We start from the raw sequence: 10377 nt of genomic DNA, 5'->3' as shown, positions 1-10377 counted from the left end.
TTAGCTGCGTGATTATCAATTTGTAGCATTGCGTTGATCGGATTCATGCCGTCCTCAACACCAAGAGTTATCAAAAGAAGATCACGGTCGTTTCTTTTACCCCCGCCTTACATGGGTCCCGTTTGAGACTGGCTTGATTGCATAAAAAAGGGGTTGAGTGTTAAGATAATGAAACTATATCAGACCCATATTTGGATGGGCGAAACAAGCCAAGCTTGAATCTCTAGCTGTAAAATGCGACAAGCACCACCTGCCATGTTTGTGAATCAATTTGAATGAACTTATACTCAATTCACAAACTCAAAATAATGTTATAGCTTATCAAAAATCGTAAACCATGACTGCTACATGAGCAAACTTGTCTGAAGACCGAACTCTTAGAAACAAGGTAAACAAACCTCTTTTTATAAGTCTACCAGGCTTTTTTGAATGTCTGCTATGTACACATATATGAAGCTGAAATGCCATCTTCAACTTTGAAAACAACCACTGTTCATAATTGTAGAACAAATTATGCATGTGACTGGCTTGGCTTGGTCTTGTTATTTTTAAAGCAACAAAGATGGGGCTTGATGAAAAATGTCAGGGTGGTTGAAAAAAGTATCAATTCATCGGCTTCATAACTACAATTTGTAACTTTCTTATCAGCATTGCACATCTTATCATAGTCTATTATTACTACAATTACTATTACCACCCCACAGGCTCTGTGAGGATACACAATTACACTTTTTATCAGAGAGGTAGATGCCTAAAAAAGAAACCAATTCCGGTAAAGATTGCATTAAAGCTGCTATTTTGCGCAATGCCACATTTGTGTAATCACGCAACTGAAGTACCAAAATCGGGTTCTAAAAGTCCGTTTCACAAAATAACAACAAAAGGAATAGAATAGAGAAGACCTTAGTTGGAGTCTTGGGTACAGTCGTCTCCTCTCCTCTAGTCCCGCAAAATCCAGCAAAATTACAAGGAGCACTTTTGATTTTATGGATTTCTTCAATTACTGCCTAGATCAGCTCTGTCAGATCCCTGGGAACAGAACATGCCAGAATAGCTCTTAAAATAAGCCAAAACATGCCAGATGAAAGTCGGAATATGCCAGAAAACATGCTTGAAAGAAAAATAACATCCCACATTTGAATCTTTCTGCAAAATGTGGAAGTCGTCATTTTAATTCAGCTTGAATCACCATATTGGTTGACCGTCTGAAGCAAGATTTTAATGATTTAGAGCATGCTTTTACTCACTACTTGAGTGTTTATGGGCTTAAGGGGAGTGAGTGGTCAAAGGTATCAATCAAAATCTTAAGAAGAGTGCTAACGCAAAAAACTGTTGGAACGGAAAAAGATCAAGATCTTTTCGAAAATATTTTTTCAAAATTCCAAAAGTTTGTTTACTGGTCAGGATTTTTACCAGGTCATTTGAAATTATAATTTCCTGAGTTTGAATTGAACTACAGTGATTCCTTGACCTATAAACAGGCATTATACAGTATAAACTAAATCAATAGAAAAGTTGCCTTTTTTACATAGATTTCCCATGATTTGATGAAATGTATCAGCAAATTTACAACTCCAAATTCATTTTTCTAAATACTTCCATTTTTTTTATTTGGTTAAGGGTGTTGGGTCAAAGAGTTGAGCCTTGCATGGCCAAAAAAGCCAGCCCTCACATCATCCACTTCCAAATTTTGTCAGGTAGATTCATGTCCGGTATCATTTTGATTCTGCATTGGTGGGTGTGATTAGCGTCTAAAAGTTTCCTCTGGAGAAAGGTCTGGGAGGAAATTTTAACCGCAGACCTCTCTCACTTTAAGAAATTGCGCTAACAATTTTGAGAAGAAATGTAACAGTGGCAGAACAGTCATATGTCCAAAATCCTGCAAAATTCTCCTGCCAGAGGGGTCTAGATTTTATCAGAAACTTAATTTTCTAGCAATCTAAAATACCACCTGCATAGGATTTAGTCAAGACCTAGTCCGAATCAAAAATATTTTGTTACATATTCTTGATGCTGTCAAGGAACAACATAGTCTGATGATTTAGTAGAGATTCGAGACTGAGAGTTATAATCATGATAAAGAGGTTAGTAGCAATGATGGGCGTCAAAGGCCGGAAGAATTGAACTTCTATCAATCAAGTCAAGGCTACAAGATGGGAATGTCCAATTGTCCATTTTGCAACATATTTGTTAAGTTTGAAAATCTTGCTAATACACTCTCAGAATATGCCAGAAAACATGCCAGATCTGAAAAACATGCCATACTCAATTTTCCCAAGCCAGAGGGGTTCTAAATATGCCAAATGTACACTTTTTTGGCATGGAAATATGCCATCTGGCAGCACTGGGTCAGATTAAACGCTTATGTCCCTAAAAGTTACCAAGATTTGAATGGACCACCCAATCAGTCGTCTCACTCTTGAAACGAGACGGGTAAGCTGATAATCGAGGAATCCACCCACCTCTTGTCCCTTCGTGTGTTTTGGCACCAGTCCGTTCCTGGTCGGTAGGGTACAGCACAAACTTCTAGACATATGAACTATGAATGAGCTTCCTGCCAAATCGGCCTGCTCTGGGTTATAGCCTCTCTGAACCACTTTTCGAATTCGAGTAATAAATTAAGGCACGTGGATCTCCTCAATTTAATTTACGATCATTCTTATATCATTTGCTTGTTAAGTGGTGCGTTTCAAAGTTATATTGTCAAAGGCTTTTGTTGTTGACCTAGAGTCGGCTGAAAGTTCGAATTTTATGTTGTGTTTACAACATAACTTTGGACATATCTCCTGAGTTCCCTAAGCCTAGTTTTGGGCTCAAATTTGGCCAAGTCCATCTATCCAACAAGACCTTGTGGTCATATGAATTGCTTATTTGGAATAAAGTGAAATGATTAGGAGATAAGAAATATTTGCTCTTGTTTGCAGTCCATGTCTCCAGAGGTCCGTGAGAAGGGTAACCACTAACCACAAGGTCAGCCATGGTCAGTTCGCATTAAAACTTAAGACTTGCGTTAGTTGAGGCATGGAACTGGTTGAGGGTTTAAAAAGATAGCAGAGAATGAGTAACACTGTAGACAATGAATTGCTGGCAAATGATACTTTTCCTGTCTTGGTACATGGGTAAGGAGGTAATGTGAACCTTAAATTCAGTTCCGACCCTAAGGGGCTGCAGTGCCAATATATTTGACGTAATCAAAGTTTGTGATACACATTGAGGACATTTTGCACCTGATTAACCTCTTCTCCTTCGTGGCTGTGGTAAGTAAGTGCCTGACAGTCCTGACATAGCTTTTCAGGCCCAAGTCCTGCCTCATTGCCTTGCTGGCTATGGCCTCAGACACCTTCAGCTCAGTGGAGGTGCACCTCATGCCGATTGTGGGGTTTTACATTTATGCCTTGAGGTGACCAACAAACTCTTTTGATTGCTTCTTGTTGGCCTCGTCTGACCCAGAAGCTCTCTTTAGGTCTCCCTCGTCATCCAATGCCTTCTGTACGGCATAGACAGGATTCGGGAGACGTTAATGACCTTGGATATACCTGAAATTCAGACTTCAGCATGGAGCAAATAGAAAACTTGACTCGTCTTTGCCAATTCAGACGGCATTTGTGATTTAATCAAAAAAAATCACCAAATGTTATAGATGAGCGATTTATCTTTTGTCCAACAAAAGAAACTCTAAGTCTCTAGCTATCCTAGGAAGCGGGAAATTAAAATTCTACTGAGTGTTCAGATTTTGTTCACGCACCCTGTAGTATATTAGTTTTCCTACTGATGTCTTCTGAGATGATGCAATATTGTTAAAGGAATATTTCTTATGATTTTGTAAGGTATGAGAGTGTATATAAAGATGTGTGTGTGTGTACGTTTCAGTTGAAACTTTATAATAAATAAGTACAGTTTCTTTGTTCTGCTGTACTCGGAAATGGGAAGGAAACTGGATGTTCCTTCATATATTATCAATCAATCAATCCATGGATCGGAACCGTTCCTTTGGTTTGGATTATCTAACGTCGATCGATCAACAGTCAATCAGAAGCAAAGCCCAAGGGCAGGCAGATGATTCAGTTCAGCCAGCCAACTCCCCTATGTTGTAGAGCTTGCACCAAAGAAGTGTTGGATCAACGATTTTCAAGCAGGTTAACTTCGGAAAGTTCCCTCAGTCGGACAACATGTCTCAATATTACCTGATTGTTCAAATCATCCGTAATTTTTTTCACAATTTCATAGACCTCTGACCTACCGAAGGTTTTTTTTTTTACATTGAAGGGTGTCTCCTGAATTGAGTGAATAATTAATTGAAATGAATTTGCTGAAAGAACTGAGAAATTAAAGCTGGCGCTTGGCACTGTGCTCTTCAGAAACGTTTCAAATTCCTGTGGATTTGCGGAAATACTTGTTACAGTTTCAACCTGAAGCATTGTACTAGTGATCCTCAAAAGTAACTTTTTTCCAAATCAACAATCCCTCAAAGGTTCACCGAGTCCAAAAGCAGGAAATGCCCAGCATTGATGAGCTCATCCGGCCCTCACCAATTCAAAATCTACTAATTTACTAAATTCAAACGAAAAAGCAAGAAAAAGACCACCGGAGCAAGAATCTACATGACAGTGCCTCTCTTTTTGAAAAAAGTCGTCGGCAGGATTAGCGCACGCATTGTCACCGATCATTTTCCATTGTTTTAAATTTGGCTTCTTGAATCTTGAAGGCTGCGCCCGTCAGGGGTCGCTTTTCATGTTTGTACTCTTCTACTAGAGAGCTCTAGATCCATCCATTCATCTAATCATGGAGGTCTCAATTTGACTGGAGGTCTATCAAATTGTCGCCGTATACCCCGGTAGGCTTTGATCTCATTAGGAAACGGGGCTAAAACGATGAGTTAGGCCTTACTTTGGATCGGTTTTCACCCTCCATCCTGTTTAAGAGGTTACTTCTGATCATTTCCAGTCAATATAGTCCAATTTTCACATATATTGTTGTTTATAATTCAAGATGATTGACATTGGAATTCCAGGATCGTGTAGTAGTTGGCCCCTTTTTCGCTCTGTAGTTAATAAAAAACGCCTGATTCACTTTCAAGGAGTGCTTGAATGTTTCTGGCAACCACTTACATCAAAAATATTTTTGAACTCTACACGAATTCTTGTCACTTGTAATCTTTATTCAAACAAGTCAAATTTCACAGTTCGTCCATCTTGTATCACCCGTTTACCTCAACTTAACTTGGACAGCTGAAAAACTTGAACGAAAGGAAAAAAATCCTGGTAGACAGGAATTCCTCCGGCTACAGCTTAAAACTGGCCATGTTCCTCCCTACAATTTCGAATGTTCATGGCGAGGGAATTTGCCTGGCTTGGAGAGCGTCACCATGATTTTTTCAATTTCTGGTCGGGAGGTTGAGTTCAATGGTTTCTAAAATTTCCATTAAACTATTAGGGTACATTTGGCGGCGTCAAATATGTCCAGTGTAACGTCGTCCATGATCTAATCAATCAGCCGCACACGATTGAGATCCAAGACCGTTGTGGGGGTTCATAGGTGACAGAATGTAGGGCGGGGGTGTGCAGACTCAAATCCCGAGAGCATGCCTGTCCCGAAAATTGTTGAGGGATTGGTATGTTACATAACAACTCAAAAACTAGTAGACTTGACTATGCTTAAAGCACACTAACCATTTTGAATATATTTGCTGAACATGTGAGCTTATACTTCGGTCGATCCTTTGGTCGACATGCGCAATGATCGCAAATAGTGTGCTTTTACATGCCCCATTGCAGCCTCAGGAATTTCCCAGCAACTAAGCAACCTGCCTCCATAATAATGTATTGGGAAGCTTTCAAACCCAGGCGGTTCCAAAGATGTTAAATAGCACAAAAAAGTCGATCTAGATCTTTCAATAAAACAGCCATTGTGGTCCAGACGTGCTTTGGCAAAATGATGGACTTCTGAGCCCAGTTTTTTAAAGCGCAGAAGTGAATCTTAGATCGAGAAAAGGTCGTACTATACTACATAAGTTAGAACTTTTCTCGATCTAAGATTCACTCATTGGTTTTAAAAAACTGGGATCCGGCCCGTGAAATTCTAGTCTCTCCAGGGACTCAATATTAACCCTCTGGATTGTAGCATCAGGTGAATTGTTGAGGTAGGGCCCGTGTCATATGCCAAAACAATATTGGGACATTGAAGTAGCAGCTGGATGATGCAGGCAGCACAAATTTTGGATGGTCACTGGAGCACTTTTCAATACAGAAGAGGAACTAAATCCCAATATACAAGTCTCAATATAAGCCAAAAAACGTTTGAAAGGTTTCGAAAAGTCTTGATAAAGTAGATCATGGCCTTTGTTGAATAGACTTCATGACATTGGGATCCAAGGCAAGGTTCTCAATTGGATAAGACGCTTCATTCAGGATAGGAAGCAAATGTAAGTAGGATCCCTTAGTGACACACTTAATGTCATGTCAGGTGTTCCCCAGGGCTCCATCTTAAGGCCCTCCTTTTTATAATATTCGTCGTCCCGCTTCAAAAGCTTAGTATTACTGCCAGTCTCTCTTCTTATGCTGACGATACAAAGTTGAATGGCCAAGATTCCAAAAGCCTTGCAAAGGACCTTGAAAGAATCTACTCTTGGGTTACGAGAGTAATATAGCCCTGAACGGAATGAATCCCGCTCAATGACATTCGGTCCAATTCCATTGAATACTCCACTCATAGATAATCGAGGTAAAGATTTTGAGCAGGTCCCATCTATGCAAGATTTAGGTGGTAACAAGGAAGTTCGCTGAGCATATCCAGTTGAAGGTGGGTAAAGCTTTTCAAACATGTGGTTGGATATATCGGACGTTTAAATCCAAACATAGTATCACGATGCTAACTCTGTACAAGTCGATTGTTCTTCCACATCTTGAATATGCCTCACTCATTGGGCTCCAATGAGTTCAGCAGGTTTGCAAAAGGTCGAGCAAGTCCAAAGATGTTTCACTAGGAACATCACAGGAATGAGAGAGCTCTCGTATTGGGAGAGGTTAGAACGGTTGGGATTGTACAGTACTCAGAGAAGGTACGAAAGGTATCTGATATTGTACGCTTTCAAAAGTATCCTTGAGCTTTGTCCCAACCCAGGATTTAGGGTCAATTCTAGTGACCGTAGAGGCTTAATGTGCATTTTGAGAGCACCTTAAGGCACTCAAGAATCCAGGCTAGTTGAAAAACGAACTCCAACTCTCTTCTTTCTCGTGCTCCTTCATTGTTTAATTTGCTTCCCTCTAATATTCGTAGGGAATACGGAGGCGTTGTTGATCCGGTTGCATCTTTCAAGTTAGACTTGGAAAATTTTTAAATAGCATTCCAGATCATTCAAGGACTAGCTTGGTCTCCCAAGTCAATTTCGTTGGCAGACCAAATATCATATAAAGTTTAAAAGATAATAGATAGCCAAAAAATGACCGTTCATTTCAATAGTACTGGGGATAAAATTCCCTGCACCGGTTAGAAAAGCCCGTGAAAAAAGAAACCAAACCAAAAAAAGATCAATTGTAATGTTTTGCAATATGGTACGTGAAGAGGTGCGTGTTCCATTGCCGTGTTAAACTTGGTTGTAAAAGCCTCAGGAATCCTTTACTGTCCAAACTATGAATCATCTTAAAAGATACGATGACACCGAACTCGGTATTCAGCTAACTTCAAAACAATGCATGAGGTACGTGTGAGATCTAACCATTGGCTCATATTCGTCATTTTGTTTCCTAATGTTTATCTACTTTGTTTCGTAATGAATGATCCATTTGTTCCATGGGATGATAACTTACATGTACCTCGGATTTGATTTATGGCGATTCTTTCGTTAAAACCAATGCAAGTATATGCCATTTGTTCGTGTGACCTTTGTTCCACAGCACAATTGTTGGCCGTAACCACTTGTTCAGTAGCTTTTACCAAACTTGTACAGAAAATAACAACCTCAAAAACTTTTTCCTCAAACATTGACGAAAGTGATCTTTTCAGTTGTATTCAAATCTAACCGGTAATGGTGTTTTGATGGTTGAATTAAGATCTACATATTTGATTTATGGGTGCTAGGATCTTGAGCGAAGAAGAAAGAGAATCGAACCGGGGATCAATCTCAGGCTCAGAAAGCCTACGAACCAATACGCCACGCCTTTTCCCCTTACAGACATATTGATATATTGTCCTCCGACATTGATGAAGGGTATTTTTGTCTGGTTATCTCACAATTATTACTTCGGATTATGTAAGTTAAGTAAAAGCAATAACCAGCAATAACTGAAGTAGTTTATATTTTTTCCCAACATTTCCTTGTCGTAATTTTTGCTGCAAACAAGCCACATTGTCGTCATACCTATTATACTCATTATACTCCGCTACTTTTATTCAAATGTTGGTGGAGGAGAAAAGTAACTTTTGGTTGTTGGGATTAACTATGTTAAATGAAAGGCTAGCTATGCCCTTCAATGATCTTAACTTGTTCCTCTTTATCTGCCATGAATATTGTCAAGACTCGCAATATGAAGAAAAAAGTCAAAATCTGACTGACCCCTTGGTAAAAAGTCACCTGAAATTAAAATGTGTGTGCCAAGAGTATGCAAGAATGAGTGTTGCAATGAACAAGTGTTCAGGCGAACCAAGGCTCCGTACGCAAACGTCGGGCGAAAAAAATGAAGAAAACAAGCCGTTGTGGCTTTTGCAGATTGGGTTTTAGGCCTAACCTCAGCTTCACTGTAGGTATACCTATCTTTTACGCCCTTTTTGATACTTGCTACCCACGAGACTTTTCTAAAAGTGTATTTCCGGAATCTCTGCCATCCTCTCGATCACGCCGTCTTCCACTCTCGCTCGAGCCTGGCCTAAAGTCAAAGTCCAAACATTAGTTAAAGAGCAACATGGAGCGGGTTCACTTGTTCACTTGATCAAGTCAATGCAAATGATTCCATTGAGTGGCGACAATTCATTCAAACGGTTTTGTCCAAACATCGTCGAACGTAGTTGATCAATTGTCATTGAGCCTTATTGTCCTGGCGGTCATTGTGTTGTCCAACTCCATTCTTCGCCGCTGTTCGACCGACTTCTTCCATCCATTCCATTCAGTGATGACCAGATAGCCTGAGCCAGCAGTGCGACCAACCAAATGATCGTCAGCATGTCGCCAGACCCATTTAACTGCGTGGTGTATTTACTATTATATCACTCTCGAGCCGTGGCATCCTTGGGCTCCTTGGGCTCGAGAGATCCATCTGTCTGGTTGTCACACCGATAGACGGGGATCTTGTTCTGTGGCGACAATCTCTAGTAGAGTTGTCATCATTGAGGAACATTGTCAGGGGCGTGATAGCCATGGCCTCCAAAAAATAGGAGAATGGAGAGTTCAATTATTGCTCATTAGCGAGCCATGACTATTTTTGGAATGAATCCCGTTTCCTTGGATGAGCTGTGTCACGAAAAAGTAGATCATCGTCTCCTGACCTTATAGCATTGGATACAAACTCATTGTTGTCCAAGATTTGGTACACATGAGATACTACAGTTGTGATTCCAAACCTATCAAATTTCCCTTTTTCTAACATTGATCCATCTCTAACAATTTTGGAAGTCTCATCTCGGTTCGTTCTGTCCGTGAGTTGAGATGGTTGAGATACTTGCTTGTACCTGCGACGCTGGGCAGGAAAACGAGAATCAATACCGATTCTACTCAAACAAACAGTAATTAAGCTCCCGGGTGAACCCGTTGAACTGAGCAGGTCTGGGTTTGGTCTGTCGTCTCACCCTGGATGTACCCGCTTCCCCTCACTCTCCAGTATGTCATTTTAGGCGACTAAGAAGTCCATTGGGTCGCTGTAGATAGAGGCAATGGATGTGGCCACCGGGGGATGAAAGCGGCGACGACCATTGTCCTCCTCCCCTCCTCGTCCTCACTGTCATCATTCTAGGTCTGTTCAAAGTTCGGCACGTTTGTTGTTGCTCGTTCAAATCATCATCAGGAGAGTTGTGGGTAAATTGTCGTCGCCACGGCCACATATTTCCTCCATTTACCAACCGAGCCCCGTCTACCTTGTGCCAAAGCAGTAGAAAGAGAGGGGAAGAGATAGAGAGAGGAGGGGAGGATCAGGAGAGCAGGTGAAGTTCCATCATCCAGGTTCACCACCAGCAGTCCTCAACAATCGTCTCGTCTTAATCACCTAGTGTCTCGATCCGAGTGTCTGTTGTCTTTGCTGGAACCAGGAATTGGTTATCCGGTCGCGAGTCCAATGAACTAAGAGTGAGCTCAGCTGTGCATGCCGTACCTCATGGTAAGCCGAACTGCGGCCGAACACTCGCTTTGGACGGACGGATTGAATTCCCGAGGACGTGGAGGCGAGGGTGGCA

The sequence above is a fragment of the Tigriopus californicus genome, chromosome 1 (assembly GCF_007210705.1).
Source record: "Tigriopus californicus strain San Diego chromosome 1, Tcal_SD_v2.1, whole genome shotgun sequence".
Lineage (NCBI taxonomy): Eukaryota > Metazoa > Arthropoda > Copepoda > Harpacticoida > Harpacticidae > Tigriopus > Tigriopus californicus.
Note: the sequence above shows the minus strand (reverse complement) of the source record.